This window comes from Scyliorhinus canicula, chromosome 10 (genome assembly GCF_902713615.1).
Source record: "Scyliorhinus canicula chromosome 10, sScyCan1.1, whole genome shotgun sequence".
Taxonomy (NCBI): Eukaryota; Metazoa; Chordata; class Chondrichthyes; order Carcharhiniformes; family Scyliorhinidae; genus Scyliorhinus; species Scyliorhinus canicula.
Window position 1 is genome coordinate 166921602 of NC_052155.1, and position 27717 is coordinate 166949318.

Genomic DNA, 27717 nt, shown 5'->3' on the forward strand with positions numbered 1-27717 from the left:
AGTAACAGGGGAGAGAGAGAGACTGAGAGAGAGAGATCAGTAATAGGGGAGAGAGAGAGACTGAGAGAGAGATCAGTAACAGGGGAGAGAGAGAGACTGAGAGAGATCAGTAACAGGGGAGAGAGAGATCAGTAACAGGGGAGAGAGTGAGAGAGATCAGTGCTGGAGAGAGAGAGATCAGTAATAGGGGAGAGATCAGTAACAGGGGAGGGAGTGAGAGAGAGATCAGTAACAGGGGAGGGAGAGAGTGAGAGAGATCAGTGCCGGGGAGGGGGGAGAGTGATCAGTAACAGGGAGAGTGATCAGTACCGGGGAGATCAGTAACAGGCAGAGATCAGTTGCTGGGTGATCAGTCTCTGGGATCTCAGTGAGAGTGGATCTGAGAGGAGCTGGGATCTGTGAAGCGGGCGGCGCTCTCTATCTCTCTCTCTCTCCCTCCCTCACCCACCCGGGCGGGGAGCGGGATCCGGCCACCAGCCCGTGTTTGTCCCCCGGGTTCCTCCTCTCCCCCCGCCCCGCACCGGGGCCCGGCCGGGCGCTGACGGGATGACGGTCGCGGCCGGGTTTGGGCGGACAGCAGCCAGAGGTAAGGCGGCAGGCGGCGGCGGGAAGATGGCGGTGGCCGGGGTGGAGCGAGCGCGGCTGGAAAGGACGAGGCTGGCGGCGGGGGCCTTGCGCTCCGAGGCCGAGGAGGCCTGGCCCCGGGGTGGGTGGGTGAGGGAGGAGGGCCGGCCGGCGCCTTGGGCCTGACGGTCACTCTGCTCCCTGTCCCCCGGGGAGGGGGGGTCGTGTTGCCTCAGGGCGCTCTGGAACTTTCTGGAAGGCGGGGCACCGGCCGCTGCCCCCCCCCCCCCCCCCCGGCCGGGGCTCCGGGGAACAAGTTTGTGAAATTAGCCCCAAAGTCCCCGCGGGGCCGGGTGGAGCCTCCCTGGCCTGGAGTGGACAGGCCCTCACCTCCACCTCCCCTTTGTCTGGGCGCAAGTTGTGCAAACTATTCCCTTTCTTTTTGATTGTAAATCCCTCTTTGAGCCCCCCCCCCCCCCCCCCCCCCCAACCCCCAACCCCCAAAAAAAATACTGGGGCTGCTGACCCCTCACCATCATCAATAATCACCCTCTAATATTAGTCAGAGAAATCACCCCCCCCCCCCCTTAAATATGTTCATAGTGAGGCAAGAATGTGTGTCTTTCTCCCCCCCCTTGGGGCAATTCTTATCTTTAATGTTTTGTTCTGTTATTCATGTGCTGTGTGATTTTCAATTTTTTCCCGTCAAGAGGGTTTTGGTTCCAGTAAAGTGACTGCGACCCACTTTCTTGCAGCCACACACGCTTTCCAGCTCAGCAGTTTTTGAACTGAGGGGATTAAAATGTCTTCTTCATGCCTCTTCTTTTCTGTGCAAAATTAACTTGGAACAGCCAAAACAAAAATCGTCTTGGACCGCATGTTCTGTATTTTGGAGAGATAGCAGCTCCCACCCTGTGTCAATTTGTTGCTGTACTTCCTTTTCCCAAGTTTTGAAGTATTTTCCAGAGTACAGTTTGACAACCCCCCCCCCCCCTTTACACTCACCCCTTTCCTGTCTTCTCTTCCTCCACCCTGTTTCCAGCCCAGGTGGAGTCACTCAGATCATAAATCTGCTGCAGCATACCTGCCATACAGGCAGAGTTGTCTCGGCTTGTTTCTCTTCTAAACAGCGATCCAGACAAATGTTGAGAGCTTATATCTGGAGAAAGATGTAGTTTATTTAAGTTCTTGCTATTTAGTATCATCTTATCTGTTTTAAGGCACCTTTAAATTTAATAATCTATACCAGTTTTTGTTTTTGAAAATTGTAGTTTTCTTTTAAAATTAGTTGTACACATTTTGGGCCGTTCCTTGTTCCATGTTGGTGGAGTAATTGCTGGGTTCAGAATTGGTTAAGAGTTAGAAGAGGCAAAGAAATTGTTGAAGTAGACGGGCAAACGCTTCATTCAGGTCATTTGTTCATAGCATTTTCAAGATTTCTCTGCTGCAATTTGCAAGTTTCGGTAATAGTACAATATTTAGAATAATAATTACAGAGTTAACAAAACACAGGTAGTGTTCAGTGAATTAATGTAAACTGAAGTTTTGATAGCTCACAGAATTTGCATTTTGAATCTGGACATAGTTTTGCATAAGAGTGTGTATCATTTTTAAATGGGTAGGCATGAGCCTTATTTGAACATGCTTGATGCGCACAAGTTATAAACACTTTTGTGTACTAGTGTAGGAGGGACCTTGATTACTTTTCCCTCCCAGACACCCTTTTGTCATAACAGATGATAATGAGAGACTCCATGTATCCTTAGTTTCAATGTAAAACTGTACAGATGATGAAATGGAAAGCTCAGAGCAAATCTTTTCCCTGAAACTAATTGGCTCTTAGTTTTCAGATCTGCAAGCAGATAGAAAACTGTATGTACGATAAACCATTTTGACTCTTGTAGCATGCATGTGTTATAGGTTTATCTTTCAGCACACCTGCAGAAGTAGCATCATGAAGCTGTTCAGCATCTGCAGTCACTTTTTAGTATTGGTGCTGTCCACGTCAAAATGCAGCTTCCTTATCTTGGATTTTGAATCATACATCCAGGTTTAATGATCCTTCTAATTCTGCTGCAAGGATAAGAGAGCCAGATCTAACGCTGTACAATGTAAGGAGTCAGCTAACATACGCTAGTTTTCCAGAATCTTAAAGAAATAGCACAGCGTGAAAGTACCTTTAAGGTTTTGAATGTAATTTCCCTGGAATATTTGTATGTCATTGTATTAGTTGCATCTGAGCTCTGACAGTCATTATTGTGCAGTAATTATCAAGCAGAGTTGTGGAACGGGTGTATATTCCAGTGAGTCTTCTGTTTAAGTGTACTTCAGTTGTCAGTCTGAGCATGGGAGTAACCACATTCTCAAAATGTTTTAAAGCAACTCGCGTTACGCAGTGCTGGGGGTGTCTTACAAACTCCCCTGAACAATACTGGTCCATGAACTCCAATTTGACGGCACACAAGAGTTGTACTTACTCCAAGATGTCTGATTCAAACAGTGCAATGATAATCATTATGAGCAGAATTCCATAATATTTTGCTTTGAGATCATATTGAAAATTAACTTGAAGTTATATCATCGTTTTTACATGGCTTCAGACTGGAAGCATCTCAACAGCAATGCCAACATAACTAAAATTGTATCATCAACCTAAATTTATTTTGCTGCTGTGATTAATAGTTGTTATTGTTTTGAAATACCCTAGCCACTGACTCCACCCCCTCGCTGGTAACTGATGCTGGACCAAACCGATTCCAACCTTGGAATCCCCTTGGCTCATCCGCTCACTCATAGTTTAATTACCTCCAGACTTTGCTATTTCAATGCTCTCCCATTTATCCTACATAACCTTGAGCTCATCCAAAATTCATCCCCACCAAAAATTGCCCCCTTTCACCCACTGTGCTCGATGACCCTACGCTGTCTCCTTCCCTAGCAATGCATTGATTTTTAAAAACTTTCATTCTTGTTTTCAAATCCCTCCCAATCTCCTTCACCTTCTTCAGACCTACACCGCTTCAAGATCTCTGCACATGGCCAATGCTGGCCCCTTGAATTCCTTATTTTAAATCACCTACCATTAGTGGCCTTCTCTATACTCTGCAAGTTCCTCCCTAAATCCGTGTGGATCTCTGTGCTCCTTTAAGAACCTCCAGGAATAATAATAATCTTTATTGTTACAATTAGACTTACACTATCACTGCAGTGAAGTTACTGTGAAAAGCCCCTAGTTGCCACATTCTGGGGCCTGTTCGGGTACACTGAGGGAGAATCCAGAATGTCCAAATTACCTCGCAGAAACACTGCCTTGATTAAGCTTTTAGTCATCTGCCCTAAAATCTCCTTGTGTGGCTTGGTGTGAGACTTTATCTTCCATTAACTTCAGTAAAGTGCCTTGGAATATTTTGCAAAGTTAAAGGGGCGATTCTCCGATATGGCGGCAAGTGTTTGCGCCGTCGCGTTTCAAGACGGCGCGAACAGGGCCCAGGCACGACCAATTCTGGCTCCCACAGGGGGCCAGCATGGCGCTGGAGCGGTTCATGCCGCTCCAGCCTCTGTACACGCGCCAACCCGCGCATGTGCAGTTGGGCCAGCTCAATCCTGCGCATGCGCAGTTGGGCCACGCCATCCTGCGCATGCGTGGGGAACTTCTTGCGCGCGCCGGCCCCGACCCAACATGGGGTCGGTGTTCTGGGGCCGGCTGTGGCGGAATGTAGGCACGGGGGGGGGGGGGGGGGGGGGAGGAGGACCGGCCCACCAATCCAATTGGTGGGCCCCAATCGCGGGCCAGACCCCTTCGGAGGCTCCCCTGGTGAAGGAACCCCCCCCCCCCCCCCCCAGGCTGCCCCCCCCGAGCATCCCTGCAGAGTTCCCGCCGGCAGCGACCAGGGGTAAATGGCGCCGGCGGGACTCTGTCGATTACTGCGGCCGGCGCAAATGGTGCCGATTCTCTGCACCTTGGGGGATCGCGGGCCGACCCGGCGCGGGGCTCGGAGAATCACCCCCAAAAGATGCTACATAAATTCAAGTTTGTTATCTGAAGAAGTGACCAAATGAGTTGCCTGTTCTGAAGCTTTGTTTCAGCATGAAACAAGATAGCGAAACCTGTTGGTAACGTATCATTAAAATAGCCAATTATAAAAATTTGTCTGCTGTTATGTAGGCAAATACATCAGCCAATTTGCATATATAAGGTCTCATTTCCAGTAACCTGACATGTGACGAAAGGAACTCACGTGTATGTAGTGCTTTCACATCTTCGTAAGAGTTCAAAGAGCATCGCCACCAATTTATTACTTTGGTCACTGTTGTTCTTATAGTTGAACATGGTATAGTTTGTACCTCGCAAACTCCATGTCGGTGTCCATCATCTGTATTTGATTCTGTTGATTCAGGGAGGATCCTGAGAAAATGCTTGAATTCCAAATATAAGCATGCAAGCTTTTTTAGTTCAGTAGAAAAGTCAGTTGTGGCTTCAGTTCAGTGTCTCATTTGAAAGACAGCACCTGCAACTATGCAAGAATATAATGTAGTTTTGGTATCGGGCTGACCAGAGGTTGTGAGTTTATATTTTATTATTTGCAAGCTAGGAAATTGAGTTTATCAACTTTATATTTTTCATAAAACCCAAACTGGTTTTCTGCTGTCCAGCTGTCATAGTGGTTAGCACTGGTGCTTCACTGTACCAGGGACCAGGGTTCAATTCCAGCCTTCGGTCACTGCCTGTGTGGAGTTTGACTTTCTCCATGTGTCTGCGTGGGTTTCCTCTGGGTGCCCCGGTTTCCTCCCACAGTCCAAAGATGTGCAGGTTAGGTGGATTGGCCACTCTAAATTTCCCTTAAATGCCCAAAAGGTTAGGTTGGGTTAAGGGGATAGGGTGGGGGCTAGGCCTAGGTAGGGTGCTCTTTCAGAGGGTCGGTGCATACTTGATGGGCCAAATGGCCACCTTCTGCACTGTGGTCGTTCAAGAAAGTGAAACTATCACATGTAACTAGTTCAACTTTTGTGGTTTACTGGAAATACTCTCTGACGTATGGAACCACCTGGTTGTGCAACAGGCTTATCGTCTCTTAAGACATTGAGAAATGAACAATGAATGTGGCCATGCATTCCCACGCCCAAGAGCAAATAACAATAAATACAGCACCACTGGAGTACTTGGCTGCCGTGTTATCATGCATTATGTATTCCGGTTATGTCGTGGATCTTGATCTCCCCACTCCTTGATTTTGAGGGCTTGAATTATGTTTCTATATTAGATGGCCTTCATTGGATTTTCAGAAGAAGGTGGGTATAGGGAGTCTACTGTTTATTGAGCAGTTCCAGAATCTATAAAGCTGCTGGGGAAGGGTGAGGTTTGGAGGTCCACATTTCTGATTTGTACAGGAGCTCCAACCATATCTGTGCATCACGTAAGAGCAGAAAATGCTGGAAATACCTGGCAGGTCTGTCAGTTGAGTTAATGTTTCATATCAGTGACCTTTTGCTGCTAGACCTGATGAGTATTTCCAGCATGTTCTGCTTTTATTTCAGACTTCCAGCATATGTCAGATTTTGTTTTTGCACGGCTGTGTATCGCAGTTTCAGTTTACCCAATGTTTCACAGATGCTTTACTTATATTTTGAACGGGGAGTTAGCTTTCAACCTATTTGAAAGAGGCTCATGGTATTCCAACCTGATAGTAATAGGAGTTCCTTATCCTATTGATGGTCGACCAAGTATATATAGGAGTTGGTTTAGAGGATGGTAAGAATTTAGCATTTCCCAGGAATATCTGTCCAGAAGATCTGGCAGTAGCATTGTGCCACAATGTACATTAATCTGTAGCTATTCTTCTTAGGTTTGTCCAGCACTCCTGTGTTGGGTAAAATGTTTGGCACTTGTAAGGGAAAGGGACATATAGGTTGTAAAGTTTTGTGCTGGTCCTCTTAAAATCTGAGATTGTAAAAGCCTGCATCTGTCCTCCATTGGTAGTGGATTGTCCAGGTTGCATTTCCTCGCATATTTATGTTTTCTGCTGCAATGGAGGACTGAATTTATTGTCTACAGAAGTTCTGGATGAACTGTTCCACTGGTGGTCAGTTTACAATTGGGGGAAATGGCCAGTTCTTTGAGTGTAGTGTTGGATCTGGGGATAATCCTGTTGGGTAGTGTGAAAGTTGCCAACAAACTGCTGTGATCAATTTTCATGTTCTTGCTTCATATGCTAAAATCATTGCTGAAAAATTGCTGATATACGGGAATGATGTGAGGCTAATGGGTATAACAGTGCTGAGAAAATCTATCTCGACTAAGCTGTTGATTGTTTCTGTGAGTTTGTAGGGAGTTGCTTGTCTCAAAGTCAAATCAGAAGTTTTGAGTAGATGCCTTTCCTTTTGGCAGTAATTCTGTGAGTTGTTCAGCTTCTGTAATGTCTGTAGCTGAGAAGACTCACTTAACTAAGGTTCTTCCGAGCCCTACAGTATCGTGTTTGATAAAAAGCTTTATAGCCAGGGAGAGGTTAGTGAAAAGGTTTGAATTAACCGTGAACTGAGAGCAAACAGTTGAGCTGTGACTGAAATACACTACAGGCACCAATTTGCACGTTGGCTATTATCGCAGAATAAGAAGCTCTTTTTGAGCTACTGCTTAGTGTAGTGTTGTGATATTCCTTATATTCCATAGCCATAGAACTACTTGTGCCCATATTAGTTAGTTCCGCAATGTCTATAATGAATAGTTTTGAGTAAATAGTTAAGGTGGTCAGCTCACTTGGGAAATTTAATAGGCCAAATCTTACAGGAGCAAAGCACCTCACAGTGCATGCTATTAGTTGGCCTTTTTTCTGTACCCTTCAGCTCAATTTATTTTCTCTGGCATAACTTGCTAGCAGTGTGTGCTGATAATGGTGTGGCAAGGCCATCTGGGACCTGACTGAACAATATGAAACAAACAATCGGTCTCATTAACCAAAGAGATTTAAGGATTAAGAAAGACACAGGAAAGATAGGGAAGAGTCAATTAGGCTGGATTCGGGTATAGAAAGTAAAATAAGGAATGAGAAAGGACAATTTGTGAGGAAAAAAATACACAAAATAAAATGTTAAAAAAACTTAAATCAGCAACGAGAATGAGACTGACCACTTTAAATTATTTTATTTCTGTACCAGAGAGGTTGATTGATATTGCATTCACGATTATCATGTTGCAAAAAGGCTACTCGTACTCTTCATTGGCAGACCTACCTTTCTGGGGTGAGTTTAATAGCCAATTAATGTACAAATCCTGTAACATCTTTGAAAGAACAGGGAGTCAAAGCAAACAGTAGAGTGGTGTAAATTGACCAGAAGATTCGTTCACAATTCATGGTATATCCCCTAATCCCCTGAACATGCTAATTTGTGCATTAATTATGGAATTACAATGAATTCAGTTCTTCTCATATTATTTAACCATCTTTTATGTGACCATGTGGTAGATCAACTGATGTGTTCTGTGAGACCACAAATCTTAGACATGCCAAGCATTGGAACCTATAGCTGATGGTCAGATGCAATTTCTTTTCCTTGCAGTGAGCTTTCAGAGTAAAAATCACTTCATATTAGGAGTGTTGTGGCAGTGCAACAGTGAAATTCAGGTTTGATTTCTCCAAGGCCATTGAATTGCCAACTAGGCATGCTGCTGTAGAAAGGAAATGCAGAGAGGAACAAGTACTTTATTTTGGCTGGGGATATTGTACTGGAATTGGCTCAATTGTGCCAATGCCCAACTAGCTACCACAGCACAGCATTCATTAACTTGGAGCAAGAGGTAGAGGCAAGAGCAAAATAGAGGGGGCGGGGGGGGGGTCGCATGATAGCGCGGGACTACTGGGTTTTCACGAGCTCTGGGTCCCCTGGCACTGTGAGGCAGCGGTATTAAACACTGTGCCACGCCTTATGAAGGCAGTGGTGATACATGAGGATGTTCTTGTGACGGAGCAAACATTGTCCCTGGTGGAAGCCTGCCTTCATACATTTGGGGTCCTATTGCATGGCCTGTGGTCCTCCTTGAGGGATGTGGACGAGGATGAGCGGGAACCAGTGTGGGGCCCTGTTGAACCTAGTATCGCCGGTGAGAGAGTGGAGAGTTTCCCAGCCAGGTTTGGGAACTGGCTGCCATTTTTCAGGAATCTCGGATTGGAGGGCAGGCATCTTAGAATCCACAGCGCATATTTGATCCTGTCTTCTCGTTCTTTGGGGTGGCCTGCCTGGTTTGGTATGGCCCTGTTCTGGATGTCGGCTGAGAGGCGTGTGGACTGCCTGAGTCGGCTTGACTGTCCTCCTTGCAGGAACCTAGGTTGTTGACCGTCTGGGCCTGGCCATGTCGGCAGGTTGGAAGTAATGAAGCTTGTGTCCGATTGTTGAAATATTTAGAAGATCCTGGAACATGCTTTCTGCTTTAGATCCTGCATTATCCTTGATGTCTACTTTCTTTGTGATCCAGTAGAGTAATCATTTATCCTGTTGTTTACTTTGCTCAGTTCTGATCCTGGACTTCTGATAATCATGATGCTTTTTGTTCGTTATATTATTTTGCTTGCTTGCAGAGAAGTGAATTCTTTGGGGGAGATGTCTTGCACCATCAATTATCTTATATGAATGAGTTTGTATCATGTCAAGCTTGATTTTTTTTATGTGGGAGTTGTGCACAGTTACTTTATCGTTTTGTATCCTTGGAAGGAGGATGAGCAGAACTGGTGAGGAATGGAGGGTATGGGGGTAATGTCAGTTTTGTCCTCACTATGTTCGAGGAAGATCTCCATAGTTCGATCCAGTTTGGCGGCGTTTATTCTTCTCCAGGCCCAGGCAGACTGCGTTTTATCCTGTTCAGGACGGTGTTTATTGAGCTCCCTTAGTGGGGAGTTGGTCGGTTATCCTGAATTAGCTTCCCCCTCTTTGACTATTCCTCTGCTGTCTGAACCTTTGTGACAAGGTTATCCTCTATTTCCTCTTATATACTCTATTTGTGGTGGGGTGGTCTCTCTCTGGGGAGAGGAGGCGGGGCCTCAGGTCTTGTGTTTCCCACAGGACCAGAAGGGACCAGTCTTGGGGTGGTGTTGGATAGAGGGGTCATGGTAGTCTGAGGGGCTTATTATTATGTTTATTATTCTTGTGGAGGTGCTGGGCTCAGCCAGGCCAGCTTTCACGGTCATTATCCTGGCGCACCTTAGATGATGGCACCTGCCATGGTGATCCCGATGTGGGCAATCCATGTTCGTAGAGGCATTGAGATGGGGTGGGCCAGGGGGTGCGACCCAGTCTTAATTTTTTCTCCTTGATTAATTACCCGAGAGTTGAGTTGGGTGGGTCCACGTGGTGGATGTTTGCCCAGTCCTTGTTTTGTCGTAATTTAGTGGATCCGAGGTGTACTTCTGACAGTTCTTGCTCTTCCTCTCTCCATTTGTTTCGCACCAGATGAAGTGTTGGAGTGTCACCTATATATTCTTAATTTTGACGCCCTTGTGGACTAGTGGTGGTGACGTTGAAACTTGGCCCTTGGTTGTACAGACAAACAAGGATCGATTTTCTGTCTTTTTGGGTTTTGGGTAGTCCAATCCTTTCCTTGTGTTGGTGGGGGATGGGGGAGGTCCAGCGTTTCCGGGGAAGGGGGGCCTCCCTCCAAGGGCATCCCGTTCCCCCAATTTGTGGGCCACTCTAACGGACCTCCTGACCTGTGTGTCCTTCTCCCCTGTCTTTCTGACTGGGACCAGGCTATTTTCCTTCCAAGCCCTCTGTCTGGACCTGGTTTGCCCTTGTGCCCTATGCAGATGGTATTGATGTTGACAGTCTGGTGTTTTGTCTGTGGTCCTGGTATGCAGTTGTGGGGGTCCGTTTCTTCATTCGTGGCTCTTGTTCTTGCTCTCTTTACTTTCTTTGTGGGAGACCATGGATTATCGACACGAGGTTGGTTGTGTCTGGTCCTCTATTTGAATTTGATTTTGTCTTTTGCCATCTCGAAGGGAGAATAAGGGTCTGGAGGAGAGTGCAAGTTGCACTGTAAGAGTAAGCCAAATTCCCCTTACTACTAGGGTTCTCGTGTATTATTTTCTTCTGTCATCCTGTTTCAAGCTATGGGTGTGATGTAGGGCTACATTGCTGACTGTGTCCTGTTCGTAAGCAGATGAGTCTGATCTGTGGGGGGGAAACCTGTTGGAAATGTCCTTGATTCATGTGGTCTTGTTGTTCCTTATATTGTAATTGTAATGACTGCTGTTCTAGGCAGTATTTGTTAAACATTGACACCTATAGCTGTCTCTTTGCTTTTGCTTGTTTAGTGCGTATTTGTGTAAAAAAATGAAAAACGGCAATAAATGGACGTTTTTAAAAAAAATGGGGGGCACATAAACAAAGCTGTTTTGTAAAAAAAAAAGAAATGCTGCGCACAGGGTGAGAGAACTGCTGAAATCCCTATTCCTTTAAGAACAATCAGTAATCGTTGAATTTTTGGGAGGAAGATGTGTGTGTGGTTTCATTAATCCCCAAGTGTGTGGATGATTTGAATAACCAGCAGCAAACGTTTTTTAGGTTTAAAATAAAGAAAAAATGATTGTTTATTGGAGCACTCGCCTTGAAATCCAACGCCAAGGCATCCACTCGCACAATCACACACACAAATGCCCTCAATGAAAGTACAGTTAAAAAGAATAGTACACTTTTACAAGTTACAAAAAGGAATACTACGTAACTCACATGGTTCGCCATTGTTTGGGAGAAGGTACATTGCAGGGCCTTAATTAGGAGGTCGTCTTGACTCATGCAGCTCCGTTTCAATGAGTTCAACAGCTAAAGTTATTTGCAGGACTTTCTGTAGATCACAAAGTCAGCGTCTTGCTGTTTCATTACCAGGTGGTCATTGTTTTGGGGAACCTGATATGAAACAGGCTTGAAGAACTTATAATGCCGTTTACAAGTCTTTGTCAGGCATTGGTATTATAGCCTTTTCCCTATCTCTTTCTTTCTGCAGACAGTATTTAATCATTAAAAGGGACAGGCATGGCTGCCTCGACCAAGCGACATCTCACAATTGTGATTCCTTTCCCAAATATGGCGGGGTTGTTAGTTTGAGCTACACCCTGCTTTATTGTTCCTGGAATACTGTTCCGTTGATTGGAAACATCCATCTTGATGAGCTGGGGAATTGCTTTCTTTCTCTCTCAAGGCTCATTCGATTCAGAAATGTCTTCTGGTGGTCTTCAGGAAAAGTGTAGTTTATGCCTTTTCATCTGGAATGTACCTTTTTGTCCTGATGCGACAGTGAATCAGTCCCTGAATGCGCAGACTAGGTCATCTGATCTTCGGCAGCCACCTTTCGTCGCACATATTGTCCATTTGAAAAGAAAAGTCAATTCAAAAGATTTCACATTTGAATAAAGTTTGTAATTTAAAAGTTATGAATGTGACATCTTTTACTGTACATGACAAAATAGTGAGGAAACAAGAGGCTGAATATTGCCAAGTGTATGCCTTGCTCAACATCTTTCATTGTATAAATAGCGTGGTTCCTGAGTATATACTTGTACATCTCGAGGAGCTGCCATCCATTATAGTCATTGAATCCAAAACTCAATTGCTTTGTGGTTGAACGATGGTTATAGAAATAGCATGTCGCACTTAGTGCAAAAATAGCAATTTCTTCTGACTGGGATGAGCTTTTCCCTGGGCAATTTTGTTCAGGCAGCCTACTCTTTTTTGATTGTTGAATACACTTCTAGCATTGTAAGACGCTAAATTATAAATGTCCAGCAAGAAATTGCCCTTTTACCTCTGGGAGGTGGAATTGAAACCAGCCCACACTGATGGAATGAATTTCTTCTTCGTTGCCTTAAGATTCAATGTGAAACACATTTGGGTATTTTCATTTCAGTTCACAGCATAAATTGACAGTATCACATGGAGATTTTGTAAGCATGACTTGCTTGATTATCAGTTAAAGATAATAGTGTTTTGGAAGAAGAACGAGTGAGGTGCATTCGGAGGTTGTTTGGATTCATGAATAACCCCATCTAATAAAACAATTGATTATGCATTAAGATTGCTTCATCAATCAAGACATCAACACAGTTGCTGCAAGTATAAATTTGTCAGGTATTGTGATTTACAGTGCCCGAGAAATCCAGATAATATCATGGCTTTCCCTAACCAATAAACCAACTTTATTTGGAAGATATAAAAGGAGATGGGTAAGGTTTTACAATGGCTTTATTAAACTGATGTCGGGCACGTCCCTCATTACAGTCTTAGTCCAAACATAGGCAAAAGGCTTGAATTCCAAAGGTGAACTGCGTGCCCCTGCCCTTGACACCAAAGCAGCATACGATTGAATTGGCACCACTCTAAAAACTCAAATCAGTGTGATTAGGAGGAAAGCTCTCTCATGGCTCAAGTGACACTTGAAATGAAAGAAGATGGTTTTAGTTGTAAAAGGCCAATTATCTCAACTCTGGTATATCATTGCAGAACTTCCACAGAGCAGCATCTAAAGCCAACTAACTTTCTGCTTCACCATTGGCCTTCCCACCATCATAAGGCCAGGAGTGGGTCAGCCCACTTCCGAGTGCAGTGTTCAGCTCCGTTCACATTTCCTCAGCTAATGAGGCAGCCATTACTGGCATGCAGCAAGACATGGAAAACACCCAACCATGAGCTGATAAATGGCAAGTAATGTCCCACACAAACCAGGTGCATGGCACGGTGGCACACTGGTTAGCACTGCTTCCTCACAGCGCCAGAGATCCGGGTTCAATTCCAGGCTTGAGTCACTGTCTGTGTGGAGTTTGCATATTCTCCCTGTGTCTGTGTGGGTTTGCTCCGGGTGCTCTGGTCAGTCCAAAGATGTGCAGGGTAAGTGGATTGGCAATGTTAAATTGCCCCTTAGTGTCCAAAAATGTGTAGGTTAGGTGGGGTTATGGAGATAGGGTAGGGGCGTGAGCCTAAGTAGGGTGCTCTTTCGGAGGGTCAGCACAGACCCGAAGGGTTGAATGGCCCCTTCAGCACTGGGGATTCTATGAATGACCATTCCCGATGAGAGAGTTTAACGACCAGCATTACCATGACAGGATCCCCCACCATTAATATTCTGAGGTTACCATTGGCTAGAAACTCAAGCCATGTAAATGCTGCAGTCACTCGTGAAAGTGCAAGACTGAGTTCTCTTGAGGTAAGGGGAGGCGGTGGCGTAGCACTATGTTCACTGGACTGGTGACCCAGGGTAATGCCCTGGGACCCAGGTTCGAATCCCATCACAGCAGGTGGTGAAATTTGAATTCAATAAAAATCTGGAATTAACAGTCTAATGATGACCATGAAATGATTGCTGTAAAAACCCACCTGCTTCACTAGTGCTCTTTAGGGAAGGAAATCTGCAGTCCTTACCTAGTCTGGCCTACATATGACTCCAGACCCACAGTAATGCCCTCTGAAATGGCCTAGCGCTCAGTTTAAGGGTAACTAGGGATGGGAAATAAATTCTGGCCCAGCCAGCGACACCCACATCCCCTGAATAATTTTTTTTTTAAATGTAGCTCCTTAAATTATCCACACCTGCCAAGCATAGAACATAGAAAAATACAGCACAGATGTTGTGCCAAACTTTTGTCCGAGATTAAGAACAAATTAATCTACACCCCATCATTCTACTGTAATCATGTACCTATCCAATAGCTGCTTGAAGGTCCCTAATGTTTCCGACTCAACTACTTCCACAGGCAGTGCATTCCATGCCCCCACTATTCTCTGGGTAAAGAACCTACCTCTGACATCCCCCCTATATCTTCCACCATTCACCTTAAATTTATGTCCCCTTGTAATGGTTTGTTCCACCCGGGGAAAAAAGTCTCTGACTGTCTATCTATTCCCCTGATCATCTTATAAACCTCTATCAAGTCGCCCCTTATCCTTCTCCGTTCTAATGAGAAAAGGCCGAGCACCCTCAACCTTTGCTCGTAAGACCTACTCACCATTCCAGGCAACATCCTGGTAAATCTCCTTTGCACCTTTTCCAACACTTCCACATCCTTCCTAAAATGAGGCGACCAGAACTGCACTTAGTACTCCAAATGTGGCCGTATCAAGGTTTTGTACAGCTGCATCATCACCTCACGGCTCTTAAATTCAATCCCTCTGCTAATGAACGCTAGCACACCATAGGCCTTCTTCACAGCTCTATCCACTTGAGTGGCAACTTTCAAAGATCTATGAACAGAGACCCCAAGATCTCTCTGCTCTTCCACATTGCCAAGAACCCTACCATTAACCCTGTATTCCGCATTCATATTTGTCCTTCCAAAATGGACAACCTCACACTTTTCAGGGTTAAACTCCATCTGCCACTTCTCAGCCCAGCTCTGCATCCTATCTATGTCTCTCTGCAGCCGACAACAGCCCATCTCACTATCCACAACTCCACCAATCTTCGTATCATCTGCAAATTTATTGACCCACCCTTCAACTCCCTCATCCAAGTCATTAATGAAAATCACAAACAGCAGAGGACCCAGAACTGATTCCTGCGGTACGCCGCTGGTAACTGCGCTCCAGGCTGAATATTTGCCATCCACCACCGCTCTCTGACTTCTATTGGTTAGCCAGTTCGTTATCCAACATGTGATGGAATACTGTCAACCTGCCTGAACTTGTGCACCTACAGCAATGTTCAAGAAGCTCACCACTAGCCAGGGTGAAGCTGTCTGCTTGCTTGGCACCTCAATCATTTGCCTAAACATTCACCGCTTTTACCATTGGTGTACCATGCCTGCAGGCCATAATGTTAAGCAACTCCAAAACAACAGAAGTGATTAGGTATATATAATGTTTAATTATTGAGTATATATTTTCAAGTTGCCACATCTTCTCCACAGATGTGGGCAACCTGCAAACTACATTATTTTTGAGCATGGGTAATCTTTAAAGGTGCTATACTTGCAAGCTGCATGATTGCCATGAACGAGTTCATCTGTTTGTTTTGAATGCTGGGAACTGGAATGGGTTTGAAACATGCCTCCAAAGTGCTGTAAGATTTTCTCACCAACGGGGCAGAGAAACTGGCATGTATCTGTTTTTTTGACTTGCTTGCTGAACATTTGATTGTGGTGTAATTTCCAAATTCATTGTGGTTTATGCTTGCATGCCCAACAGTTAATGTGCAGTGATTCACATCATTGTATTACAATATGTACGTTGGGATGATCATGCATGATGAGCAACTTTTGGTGGAGGTAGTCCAATATGCCTGAGCTGAAGATTTTGGCTTCTGGTGTAATTGGAAACATCCTTGATTTAGGTGCCAGAGGCTGGTGTTATAATTGACGATCGCTGATTGCTTACTGAATGATACACTGAATGTTACACTGAATACAAAGTGATGAAAATGAAGCAGAAGGCCCGTACAGTGGAAGTATAGGTTTTGTTTGTGAATAACCTGTTTTACCTGGCACTGATGCCACAACGAACTTGAAATTGGATTTGTGTCCATGACTGCTCACACATTGATTTCCTGATCTCAGCCGAGAGGAGTGATATTCCCTCAAAACAAAATAAATCAACCAGGAAGGTGCCTTCGACTCGCTGACACAAATGCGGTTGCTAGATAAGAAACCTGTTTACAGAGGTCGGGCGTTCCTACCCTCAAATTGTTTTGGTCATTGGATATAGCATGGCTTTGAAAAAGCATAAAACTAAAGCCAGAGAAAAATGCAATGAACACAACAGGCTACATAAGTGGATGCCATGGTTGCTATGTATTGGGGTTTCTTTGCTAACTCTTCGCACAAACCTGAGAGTGGAAGTCATGTTTTTGAGTCACTTCTCCCTCTGCAAAATAATTTGAAAACTTTTGTGATTTAGCACTGTTGCTTCACAGCGCCAGGGACCCAAGTTAGATTCCCGGCTTGGGTCACTGTGCGGAGTCTGCATGTTCTCCCCATGTCTGCGTGGTTTTCCTCTGGGTGCTCCAGTTTCCTCCCACGAGCCACGAAAGACGTGTTTGTTAGGTGAATTGGAAATTCTGAATTCTCCCTCGGTGTACCCGAGCAGGCGCCGTAGTGTGGCTACTAGGATTTTTAAATAACTTAATTGCAGTGTTAATGTAAGCCTACTTGCCATAAGCACTTTTCATTGTGATACTAATAAAGATTGTTATTATTATTCTTTTTTTCCTTCCTTACCATGTACCATCTCATGCTGACAAGCCAAGCGATGGATCAAGGCTTCAGTTTACTGCTCTGCACAATGCATTCGGAGCTGTACAGCTGAACAATCTAAAGTAGTTATCTTCTCAGTTCCTCCAGTAGCTAAGTGTCTGGCCTCCACTTCCGCCTCCTGATAATCCTGGGCCTCTGTAAATGGGGTTCCTATCTGAAGGCATCTTCTTCTACAACTCCTTTGGTTCTCCAAACGAACCTCACTCCTCTCAGCTGAGATCAGGAAGGCTTTGCCTTTCCATTGGGTAAGCGTGGACACAAATCAAATTTCAAACTTGTAATGGTATAGAATGTTGGAGTTTCTGTCCACTGCACCTGCTTCCAACCGTTCTCTCAGATGCGTATGGCTTTAACTTTTGCAAACCTCCATGTCTGCTGATATTTGCAATCATCACTGGCTAATTTCAGTTACTCCAGTATAATATCTATAAGTTGGGGAATGTCTTGTGAATGCAAAAACTAAAGTTGAGTTACGGTGGCAAGACTGCTTGAAGGGAGGATTAAATTCGAACAAAACTAGTTATCTCCCTACCCAACTTTAAATACTTAGGGGAGAGGATAGACTGAGAGTACTCCTAAATATGATTATTCAAAGACAAATGTTGGCAATTTGCATTGATATAGCACCTAAACATTCAAGGTATCTCTGAGGAGCATAATCAGACACAAATATTAAAACCTAGTCAAAAAAAAGATTTTAAGACAAATTAATCCAAGAGGTAGATTTTGAGGAGTGAGCATTGGAGACATCTAGAAAGTAATTTGCAGTGTTTAGGACCTAGATAGCCAAGGCATTCGGCCTATTATGGGACCAAGAAGTCAAGGATGCATAAGAGGCCAAAATTGGAGGAAGGTGGAGTTTGACGTAGGGATCGGCAAAGCTTCAGAGATTGGGAGGGGTAAGTCCACGGAAGGATTTGAGCACAAAGATGAGAATTTTTAAACTGCACATTGAAGGGGAGCGAGTGTAGACCAACGGATCTTGGGACTTGGTACACATTACAATATGGATGACCGAGTTTTGGACGTGCTCAGGTTTATGGACGATGTAATGTAGTAGGCCAGCTAGGAGAGCAGTCAAATCTGGAGGTAACAAAAGTTTAAATGAGGGATTCAACAGCAGATAGGCTATTGCAGGGATGGAGATGGGCAATTTTCAGGTGTGGGAGTATGTGATAATGATAGAGTGAAGATCGGATTGGAAGCTCAGTTCAGGATGACATGGGATGCCAAATTTACAAACAGACTGATTCACCTGAGACAGTAGCCAAGGTAGACGATCGATTTAGTGTGGAAGGAGCAGAGTTTTTGTGGTAGAGGTCAGAGACAATGGCTTCGACCAACCGAATATTTAATTGGAGGAAATTTTGGTTAATCCAATATTGAATGTCGGCCAAACAACCTGACACCACAGGGCTAATGGTGAGGTTGAGAGAAGGGGTGGTGAGATAGAGCTGGGTATCGTCAGCGTACTTGACAAGTTTTTGGATGATGTTGACGAGAACGAGGAAAGGACCAAAGATAAATCTATGTGGCAGTCCAGAGGTATTGATGCGGAAGTGGGAAGACTTGTCATTGCAGGAGAATCTCCAGCTATGACTGAACAGATGAGACTGAAACCCCATGAGGGCAATCCACCAAGCTGAAGAACTGAAGCGGATGGTGTGGTCAAGTGTGTCGAGGGCTGCAGACAGAACAAGAAGGATGAGAAAGGATCACATCATCACCACAGTCACGAAGGATGTCATTGTTTAGCATTAATAAGTGCCGATTCAGTGCTGTAACAGGGGAAAACCTAGAGGTTCAAAATGGAGTTCTGGGAAGAGACAACTTTGACATAACTTATTTTAAAATATTGATTCGTAGTACTTTATACCCACTGTACACTGGTAATTGTTGATTAAGGCACAGTCTGTATTTTGGAGGTCTTTGTTCATACATTGTCATTGACGTGCAAAGGGACACCATTTAAAGTTAATGTTTTAAAAAACATTTTTTTAGTATGTGTGATGCATTTGTGGAACAAATTGTCAGCCAGATTGGTGGAGCAGAAAGCCTCAGCCAATCTTCAAATAACTATTGGAATTTATATTAGTAAAGGGGATATGTGGCATTTAACTCCTGAATCACAGTAAGGAAACTGATGAGGTGGGTTTGGAAGTACTGGTTAGTTGGATAAATTGTATTTTGCGGCCCACAGTATTAATGTGCTGGTACGTACCTGACAGCTTGCACATAGTCTCGGGTGATATGTTCACATTTGAAAAGAAATATAGACCTGAAATTGAGTACTTCCATTACATTTTGGTGCCTTGTTGGCATCTGTTGATATTGGTATATGTCAAAACTGATGCACTTTATCCCAGTTAGAAATTGATTTACAAAACTGCAGAAATCCACATTTGGTTCTTATTCCGTAATGAAATTTGGAAGACTTCACAAAGCACATCTTACTAATTCGAGCAGAGAACATTTCAAGATTGATTTTTTTTTACAGTATTAGGTTGACAATACTGGGCAGCACATGTCATATTATATCATCTGTTACCTCTACTTTATCAAATTCAACTTAAACTGCACCAATGTCACACTTTCTGGACAGCATGCTGTGGCAAATGCTACATCAATTATTAGACCTGCAATTCACACTATCCATTAGGTTTACTCGTCATCCTCCATGGCAGTAATTTACTTACATACTGGAGGTCTGGAATGACATGATACACTTTTCTCAAGTGTATTATTTTATTCAGCTTGCTCATGTACGAAATATGTGTATGTTCTCCCTTTTTCAGCGTATGTTTCCTCCGGTGCTCCGGTTTCCTCCCACAGTCCAAAGATGTGTGGGTTAGGTGGATTGGCCGTGCTAAATTGCCCATTAGTGTCCATGGATGTGCAGGTTAGGTTACGGGGATAGGGCGGGTTGGATGGGGGAGTGAATATGGATAGTGCTCATTCAAAGGGTCAGTGCAGATTTGATAGGCTGAATGGCCTCCTTCTGCCTTCAGAGATTCTATGATTCTTGAAATCCTTACAATGCAGAAGGAGGCCATTCAGCCCATCAAGTCTGCATCGGCCCTCCAAAAGAAAACGCGACCTAGGCCCACTTCCCCACCCTATCCCCATAATGCCATACATTGACCATGGCCCATCAACCTAACCTGCATGTCTTTGGACTGTGGGAGGAAACCGGAGTACCCGAAGGAAACCCACGCAGAAATGGGGAGAACATGCAAACTCCACACAGGCAATTACCTAAGACTGAAATATAGCATGGGTCCCTGGGGTTGTGTGGTTGCAGTGCTAACCACTGTGACACCATGACACCTGGAGCCCATTTTACCGTGAACAAAAAAGTTGTGCTTCGGCCACAAACGTACAGCATGCTGCAGACATGGCTGTACTCTCACAGATTGTTCTTACCTCGCTCTTCCATTTTGCTTTTTAATGTGTATATAATTAGTTCCTTGTTTTTGGCTTTGCTCATCCTCTGATTCTCCCTGTCTTTCACCACACAAGACAAGTAACACTACTCTCACCATTGCTGCAGTATCTTTGTTTTGTTTTAGCTGTAAGAATATTCTGCAAATAGTTAACAACGTAATTGTTATTAAATTGGACTAAGAAGTTTACAAGCACAGGTAAACTGTGGTAAATCAGTTTAGCAATGACCTTAGATCCTCATCCGATCATTATTTGTAATTGGCAAACTTTGGACTATCCTTTAATTACATTGCAATTGTTTGAAGTGCTGGCTGATGTTGGACTGCAAACTGTAATCCTGTACGTGTTCAGCTGACTTTTCTTTTTACATAGCTTGTATAATTTAGATTTTTTATTATCAGATGTTATGGCATCAAGTGTCCCAAATTGATAAATAATACATGTAAGACGACTTTCTAAGTGGGAGGCCACATTATAAGTGTGCTTTGTTGAGAATGTTAAAATTCAATTCCTGATAAATGTTACAGCAGTGGGCCTTGGGAAACAAGGTGTCTGTCGCCCATAGCGTGATTATGCCTCAAGCAATTACTCCAATATGTAGTTTGTTTTGATCATACACTCTTGACCTTTTCAGACAATCTTTGTCGGTAACCGTCTGCTGCTCATATCCTAACTCCCAAAATATCCTGTTCACCCATTGCTGCTGTGCCCGCTGACCTGGCTCCTGGTCCTACCACACCTTGATGTTCAAATTTTCATGCATGTTTTTGATACCATCCATGGCTTTGTGCAATGGTATATTTGGAATGCCCTGCAGCCCTCTTTTCTCGACACCCTTCCAATTCTGGCCTCTTGTGTATCTCATTTTCATCACTTCATTGGCATCTGTGCCTTCGGTTGCCCAGGCCCTAAGCTTTGGAATTCCCTCTCTAAACCTGTATTCTCCTCTTCTCTCTCCTCTCCCCCCCCCCCCCCCCCCCCCCACCCCCACCCCCCAGGATGCTTCTTAAAACTTAATTCTGTGAGCAAATTTTTAGTCACGTGACCTAATGTGACTGTCAGATTTTCTTTGATAGCCCTCCTCCACTATGCCTAATATACTGCATAAATGCAAGTTGTTGTAAGATTAGCATGAGCACTGGTTAGTGTTTATTCGATATTTCGATGACTTGGGATGTATGTCCACTCGGTTTGTGCATCCATTCAACATAATGAGCAAAGTAGCTTTAAAAAAGAGAAGAAAAGCATTGGTGACATGTGAAGTTTAAATGAGATTGAATAAGTTCCTGCAGTTAATATGTAATTTCTCCAATAATAGAAAATTCAGGCATCGAGAAGTCTGCGACCCTTAGGCTTAAATTTCAATGTAATTTATGTTTGCGCACTTTTTTGCAATGTGGCATCATTGGTCCCATGACATAATATAACTACAGAACCTGGAGTCGGGGGTCGTTGCTACCTGCTTTCAGTCAATTAAATTTGAAATGAAATGAAATGAAAATGAAAATCGCTTATTGTCACTAGTAGGCTTAATCCATTTCGGCTGATACTCTGGTGAATCTACTTTTCTGTCTCCCTCCCATTTTAGCTATTATCCGGCAGCTGGTATGTCCAGCACCTATTTTTGACAGGAAATTTCTGTTGGCAGACGTTCTGTTTTGTGCTAACACCCTGCAGCTTAATCATAGGTGACTCAGAATTTGTCGAAATTGAGAACATGCCTGAGCTTAAAAACTGAACCTAAAGTCCTATCCAAGGAGTTATGTAAGAGTTAAGTTTTATCAGTGTTTCCAGTAAGTGATAAGAGCTGCTACTATTTATGTCTGGGAACTCATGAAGTTTGATCTTTATATTTCTTTGAGCAGAAGTCCTATGTAATATAACTAAGTTTGTCATTAACATATGAATAAGAGAAATGAACCTAAATTTGCTATAATGTGACTCAGTCTTTGAAGATGATATTTTACTTGAAAGTAACACTTTAGAGGGAAACATGCTGTTGCAACAAGTTTTAAAAATCATGATATTAAATCCCAGCTACGTGGACAAGAAACTTGAATAGCGACAACAAGAGAAAACAAATGATACTTTGTGTTGTATTTGTGACTAATTTTGGCATTTTGCAACATGTAAAGATTTGCAAACTTGAGGTAAGTGTTGCACTTTTATGGTTGGATATATAAATCTTTGTGCTTTTCGGAGGTTATAAATAACCCTTCTAATAGTTAGTGCTCAACTCAAGTGCTACGATGCCTGGTCAGATCCCAAAAGTAGCTAAGATACTGGAGCAGAACCACAATGTTTTAAGACTGTGCGGAAAGATTGATTCTCTCCAGAAGTGATTACATCAGAAATAGGGCTTGGTTATTTTTTACAAACAAAATTTATTAAAACAAAAGAAAAACAATATTTTAAACTTCTTAATGAGATAATACATGTATCTCTTAACCCTAGCACACAATTTCCCATTAAACAGTACGTAAAAAGGGCAGCACGGTGGCCTAGTGGTTAGCACAACTGCCTCACGGCGCTGAGGTCCCAGGTTCGATCCCGGCTCTGGGTCACTGTCCGTGTGGAGTTTTCACATTCTCCCCGTGTCTGCGTGGGTTTCGCCCCCACAACCCAAAAATGTGCAGAGTAGGTGGATTGGCCATGCTAAATTGCCCCTTAATTGGAAAAAATAATTGGGTAATCTAAATTTATAAAAAAAAACAGTACGTAAAATGAACATAGAGCTCTCAACTACTTATGCAGGCAGGCAAAAGTGATTCTTGAATTGGCAGAACATACTCCTGCTGTTAGTTCAGTTCCTTCAAACCCTTTCCAAAAACTTACCCCTGTGGCAGCTTTTCATGATCTCTCCTAGTGGCTTTCTAAGTCTTCTGCCCCCATCTGTTCGAACAGGATTCTTTTATCTCTCTATGCTCTACCCAGCCCTTCAAAGATCGTTCTGTCCACGCATGTCCAGACTTCAATTCATCATCGCTATCTAGGTTTATGCTTACCCACTCTCATTTACACAAAAGAACAGGGCCATGTTATGAGTATGTAATTAACCTCCAATTTACAGACAAAAGAGGCCATCATAGTTAAATGGCTGGTCAGACCAGAATGTCCCGGAGGACAATGTACCTTGGGTGAATCATCCCGGCTGAACAGGGGTATCCTGTTTATTCAACTTAATAAGTTTAAGTCTGAATGGGAGAATGTAACTCAGGCCAGGTGTGGCTGTATGCCTTTGACTCAGTGCTAGCAGTTTTACCCTTAGTCTGTTAACCCCTAAATTTCCCACTACATCTTCGATCCAAACCTGACATCTCTGTTTTGTAACACCCCCCACCTTCCAGTAGCTTCTTTGCAAATTTTGATTTGTAGTATCCTTTAACTTGATTGGTGCTTTCCATTCCTCTTCTCTCTTTGCTGATCCATTATATTGCCTTGTTAGTTAATCAACAATCCCAATATTTTAAAATTATGCAAAGATATGATATTAGAAGAATGAAATGATGCATAATAATCTTTACTGATGTCGCAATGAAGTTACTGTGAAAATCCCCTAGTCGCCGTACTCCAGCGCCTGTTCGGGCACATTGCGGGAGAATTCAGAATGTCCAATTCACCTCACAAGCACGCACGTCTTTCGGGATTGTGGGAGGAAACCGGAGCACCCGAGGAAACCCATGCAGACATGGGGAGAAAGTGCAGACTGCGCACAGACAGTGTCCCAAGCTGGGAAATGAACCGGGGTCCCTGGTCAATGAAGCAACAGTGCTAACCACATGCTACTGTGCCGCCCCTACATCTTTGGATTATGAGGGTGAGGCCCATGGGGAAAATTTATAAATTCCACACAGACAGTGACCCGAGACCGGGAATGGACCCGGGTCCGCGGCGGTGTGAGGCAGCAGTGCTAACCACTGTGCCACCGTTCTGCCCCAAAAGGGATAATAGTTATTCTGGTCTAGATATTCCTGGATGGTTCTCTCCGGTTGCTGTGGCAGCTTTGAAGGAGATTGGTGAAAGGTGGAAAATGGCTCTTTCGTTAGGTTTTTCAGTGATCTCCTGAGGTTAGGAAGGGAGGTTGGTGGTTGCTGTGGCAGAGTTTCAGGAACCCTGTAACATACGGTAAAGTATTCACCATCGCAATAACCAGTTTGTAGCATGTTTTTTTTTAAATTGTATGAAGGCGTGGCTGAATCCTTGATTGTTGAATTTCATGCTGAAACCTGTCATGCAAAATTAAGAAAATAAATTTGTTTCTCTTTTTATTGTAACTTTGAGGAAGGGGTTAGAAGTGTCTATGTCTTTGACTGTGTCTCCTTACAAACAGCTGGGAATCGGAACACAGTGGTAGCCTCCCGACCCATAAGATGATGGATTACACAGTAGTGGATGACTGTGTTAGGTCTGTCTCCAATGTTGTGTAAACACTGTGTGACAAAATTGGAGTGTAATTTCCAGGGTGCAGACCTGGGCAAAATTTATGGAGACTCTGCGATGCCCAAGTATCAGGACCCATCCAAAGGATTAGCACTGACTTGCCTGAAGAAGTTGCTGGAAAGATGACTTACTTGGAACATCTTTAGGCTCCGCTCCAGATTTTGTAGTCAGGCATCGCTCCCTTTTCCCACAACTCTCCACTAGATAGCAGAGCTATTCGGCCATAACTGGGAGTTTGTTTCATGAGTGCCAGGGCCTGCACACTGCATGCCCGAGGGCCAAACATCCTCTCGTTCCTCTGGATCTTTAGCCTGGGGCGACAGGGCCCCAGTTTTAGTATGTTGCCATGAGGTGGGACAGCTGAAGACTTGCTGATGGAGAGGTTGTGTACTGACAGGGAGAGACTTTCATTTAACACAGACAACTTCAAACCGCCTGCTGATTTTTTTTGCCCAAAACATTCACCAACTCTACAAGTTAGGGGTGGAAAGGACAAAAATCATTAACCTGATATAGAACAATTTTATTTTCTCCTCCATTGCATACATTTTTCAAAATGCTGCTTTTTATTTTAAGATTTCTTGATGTGCCACAGACAAAATACTTGCTCTCAGGATCCAGAATGCTTCCGTTACTTTCTCTTTGCTGGTGGGGCAGAGTGGAATAAACAATTTAAGCAGCTTGACTATTGTAGCATGTGGTACTGCTCTGCTGATGTGGTTTCTCTTTTAATTGAGGGCTTTAGATGTGAAACTTGCTTTTCTGTTGACTGCTCCAGTGAAGCCCTGGGCTAAACTTCTGTGCTGCAAGCAAAACTCCTTTAAATAATTCATAATGTTTATAAAGCAAAAAAAAATCCCTCCAGTCCAGAGATGAAACAATCTTGAATCATCTTTTTGTATGAGCCAAGTGTAATGAGGTATTATCCAAACCTCCTTTCTCTCCCATGTTCCCTCAGAAACTAGACTATGATTTGTATTTAAGTAGGAAATGTAGTGGCAGTTCATTTTGGAGACTTGTATTGAAAATAATGGCCATGACTGAAGTGCTTCTCAGTTTAATGTCTCTAAATTGCTGATTGCTAGTAGAAGAATGACAGGATTAGTGATTTATAGTGCTAATTTTTCTCCTTTAATTTTACATTTGTCAGAACTGCTAGTAATTGCAAAAACATGTTCATGAATTGGCTGCAAACAGTGTGTTTTGTTTGGGGGTAAAAAGTAAGTACGCTGACAAAAGCAGACTTCTGACTATTTATCACCAATCAAGTTCATGGGATGTTTTGAAGTGGCAATGACAACAGTCCTGATGGTGCGGTTTTCTGGAGTTCCTTTTCAGCTGGCCTACCCAATAATACCCCGTTTCATGGTTTGGCAACTTCTGGGAAAATATCCAATGCTTAGTGTCTCCAAGCCATTCGCTCAACCTCCAGGTTTTAGCAGCTCACACAGTACCTCTACTGTCTCCTTTTCTGCCAAACAGAAAAGCCTGGCCTCTTCCTGCGAGTAATTTGCTGCACGAGTAATTTGCTGCTTAACTTATCAAGAATTCTGTGTTCCTCTTTTTATCTCTGTCTGCTGTCTCTTTGTGCCTGTATCAGTGCACTGATAACCTTCAGCCTCCAGCGCCTCTACCTGTAGTTCTGCTTTGTGTCTGCAGCTTTCCTTTTGTGTCAGCCAGCCATAAGGCATCTTTCTTAACTTTCAATGACTTGGAGGAGGGAGCTGAAGGGTGGGTCAGTAAATTTGCTGATGACATCAAGATTGGTGGAGTAGTGGATGAGGTGGAGGGCTTTTATAGGCTGCAAAGAGACATTGATAGGATGCAGAGCTGGCCGAAAAAGGGCAGATGGAGTTTAACCCTGATAAATGCGAGGTGATTCACTTTGGTAGAAAAAATTTGAATGCGGATTACAGGGTCAACGGCAGGGTTCTGAGGAATGTGGAGGAACAGAGAGATCTTGGGGTTCATATCCACAGATCTCAAGGTTGCCACTCGAGTGGATCGAGCCGCGAAGAAGGTTTATAGTGCGTTAGCGTTTATTAACAGGGGGCTTGAGTTTAAGAGCCGCAGGGTTATGCTGCAACTATACATGACCCTGGTGAGACCACATTTGGAATATTGTGTGCAGTTCTGGTCACCTCATTATAGGAAGGATGTGGAAGCATTGGATAGGGTGCAAAGAACATTTACAAGGATGCTGCCTCGTTTGCAGGATAGGTCTTATGAGGAAAGGTTGAGGGAGCTAGGGCTTTTCTCTTTGGAGCGGAGGAGGATGAGAGGTGACTTAATAGAGGTTTATAAGATGATGAGGGGAATAGATAGAGTGGACGTTCAGAGACTATTTCCTCGGGTGGATGTAGCTGTTACAAGGGGGCATAACTATAAGATTCAGGGTGGGAGATATAGGAGGGATGTCCGAGGTAGGTTCTTTACTCGGAGAGTGGTTAGGGTGTGGAATGGACTGCCTGCTGTGATAGTGGAGTCGGACACTTTAGGAACTTTCAAGCGGTTATTGGATAGGCACATGGAGCACACCAGAATGACAGGGAGTGGGATAGCTTGATCTTGGTTTTGGACAATGCTCGGCACAACATTGAGGGCCTTTTCTGTGCTGTACTGTTCTATGTTCTATTTTCCCCTTCCTGCTGTTTCAAGGGCATCAAGTCATATGGACCAATATTTTTTATGGATCGCAGAAAGTTAGAATTGATCTCTTTATAATTGGTGCACACCTTTTCAAACATTCTTTAAAAGCTCTGTTGAATCTGTAATTGTATTTAAGAAATTCAAAAATATCCTCACTGTACTGCTTCTGGGTCAAAGATTGTCACAGATTAAGTACAACTGCATTGTTACCATGGCATTTTTTGTTGGGTTAAAATAATTCCACTAAACGCATCAACATAATGTCTGTCTTTAAGCTTTTTTAATGGCTTTCAGTGCAAATTAAACACTTTTTCATGAACTGAAAGGTGGTGGGAGGATGTTTACATGGGTTAATTGGTAGTGGATTTAAAAATTATGCAGTGGGATTTTGTCATGTCGA

The 27717-nt window shown here is 43.6% G+C and overlaps 1 protein-coding gene across 1 annotated transcript in view; it reads left to right on the top strand.

The window, feature by feature from the left end:
- The first annotated feature begins 240 nt into the window (after nucleotides 1-240).
- The window catches only part of LOC119972751 (suppressor of cytokine signaling 6), a 50241-nt gene continuing 22764 nt past the window's right edge, over nucleotides 241-27717 (top strand). The window contains exon 1 of the mRNA XM_038810070.1: nucleotides 241-586. The gene's annotated coding sequence lies outside the window, so the exon portion shown is untranslated. The remainder of the gene's footprint in view (nucleotides 587-27717) is intronic.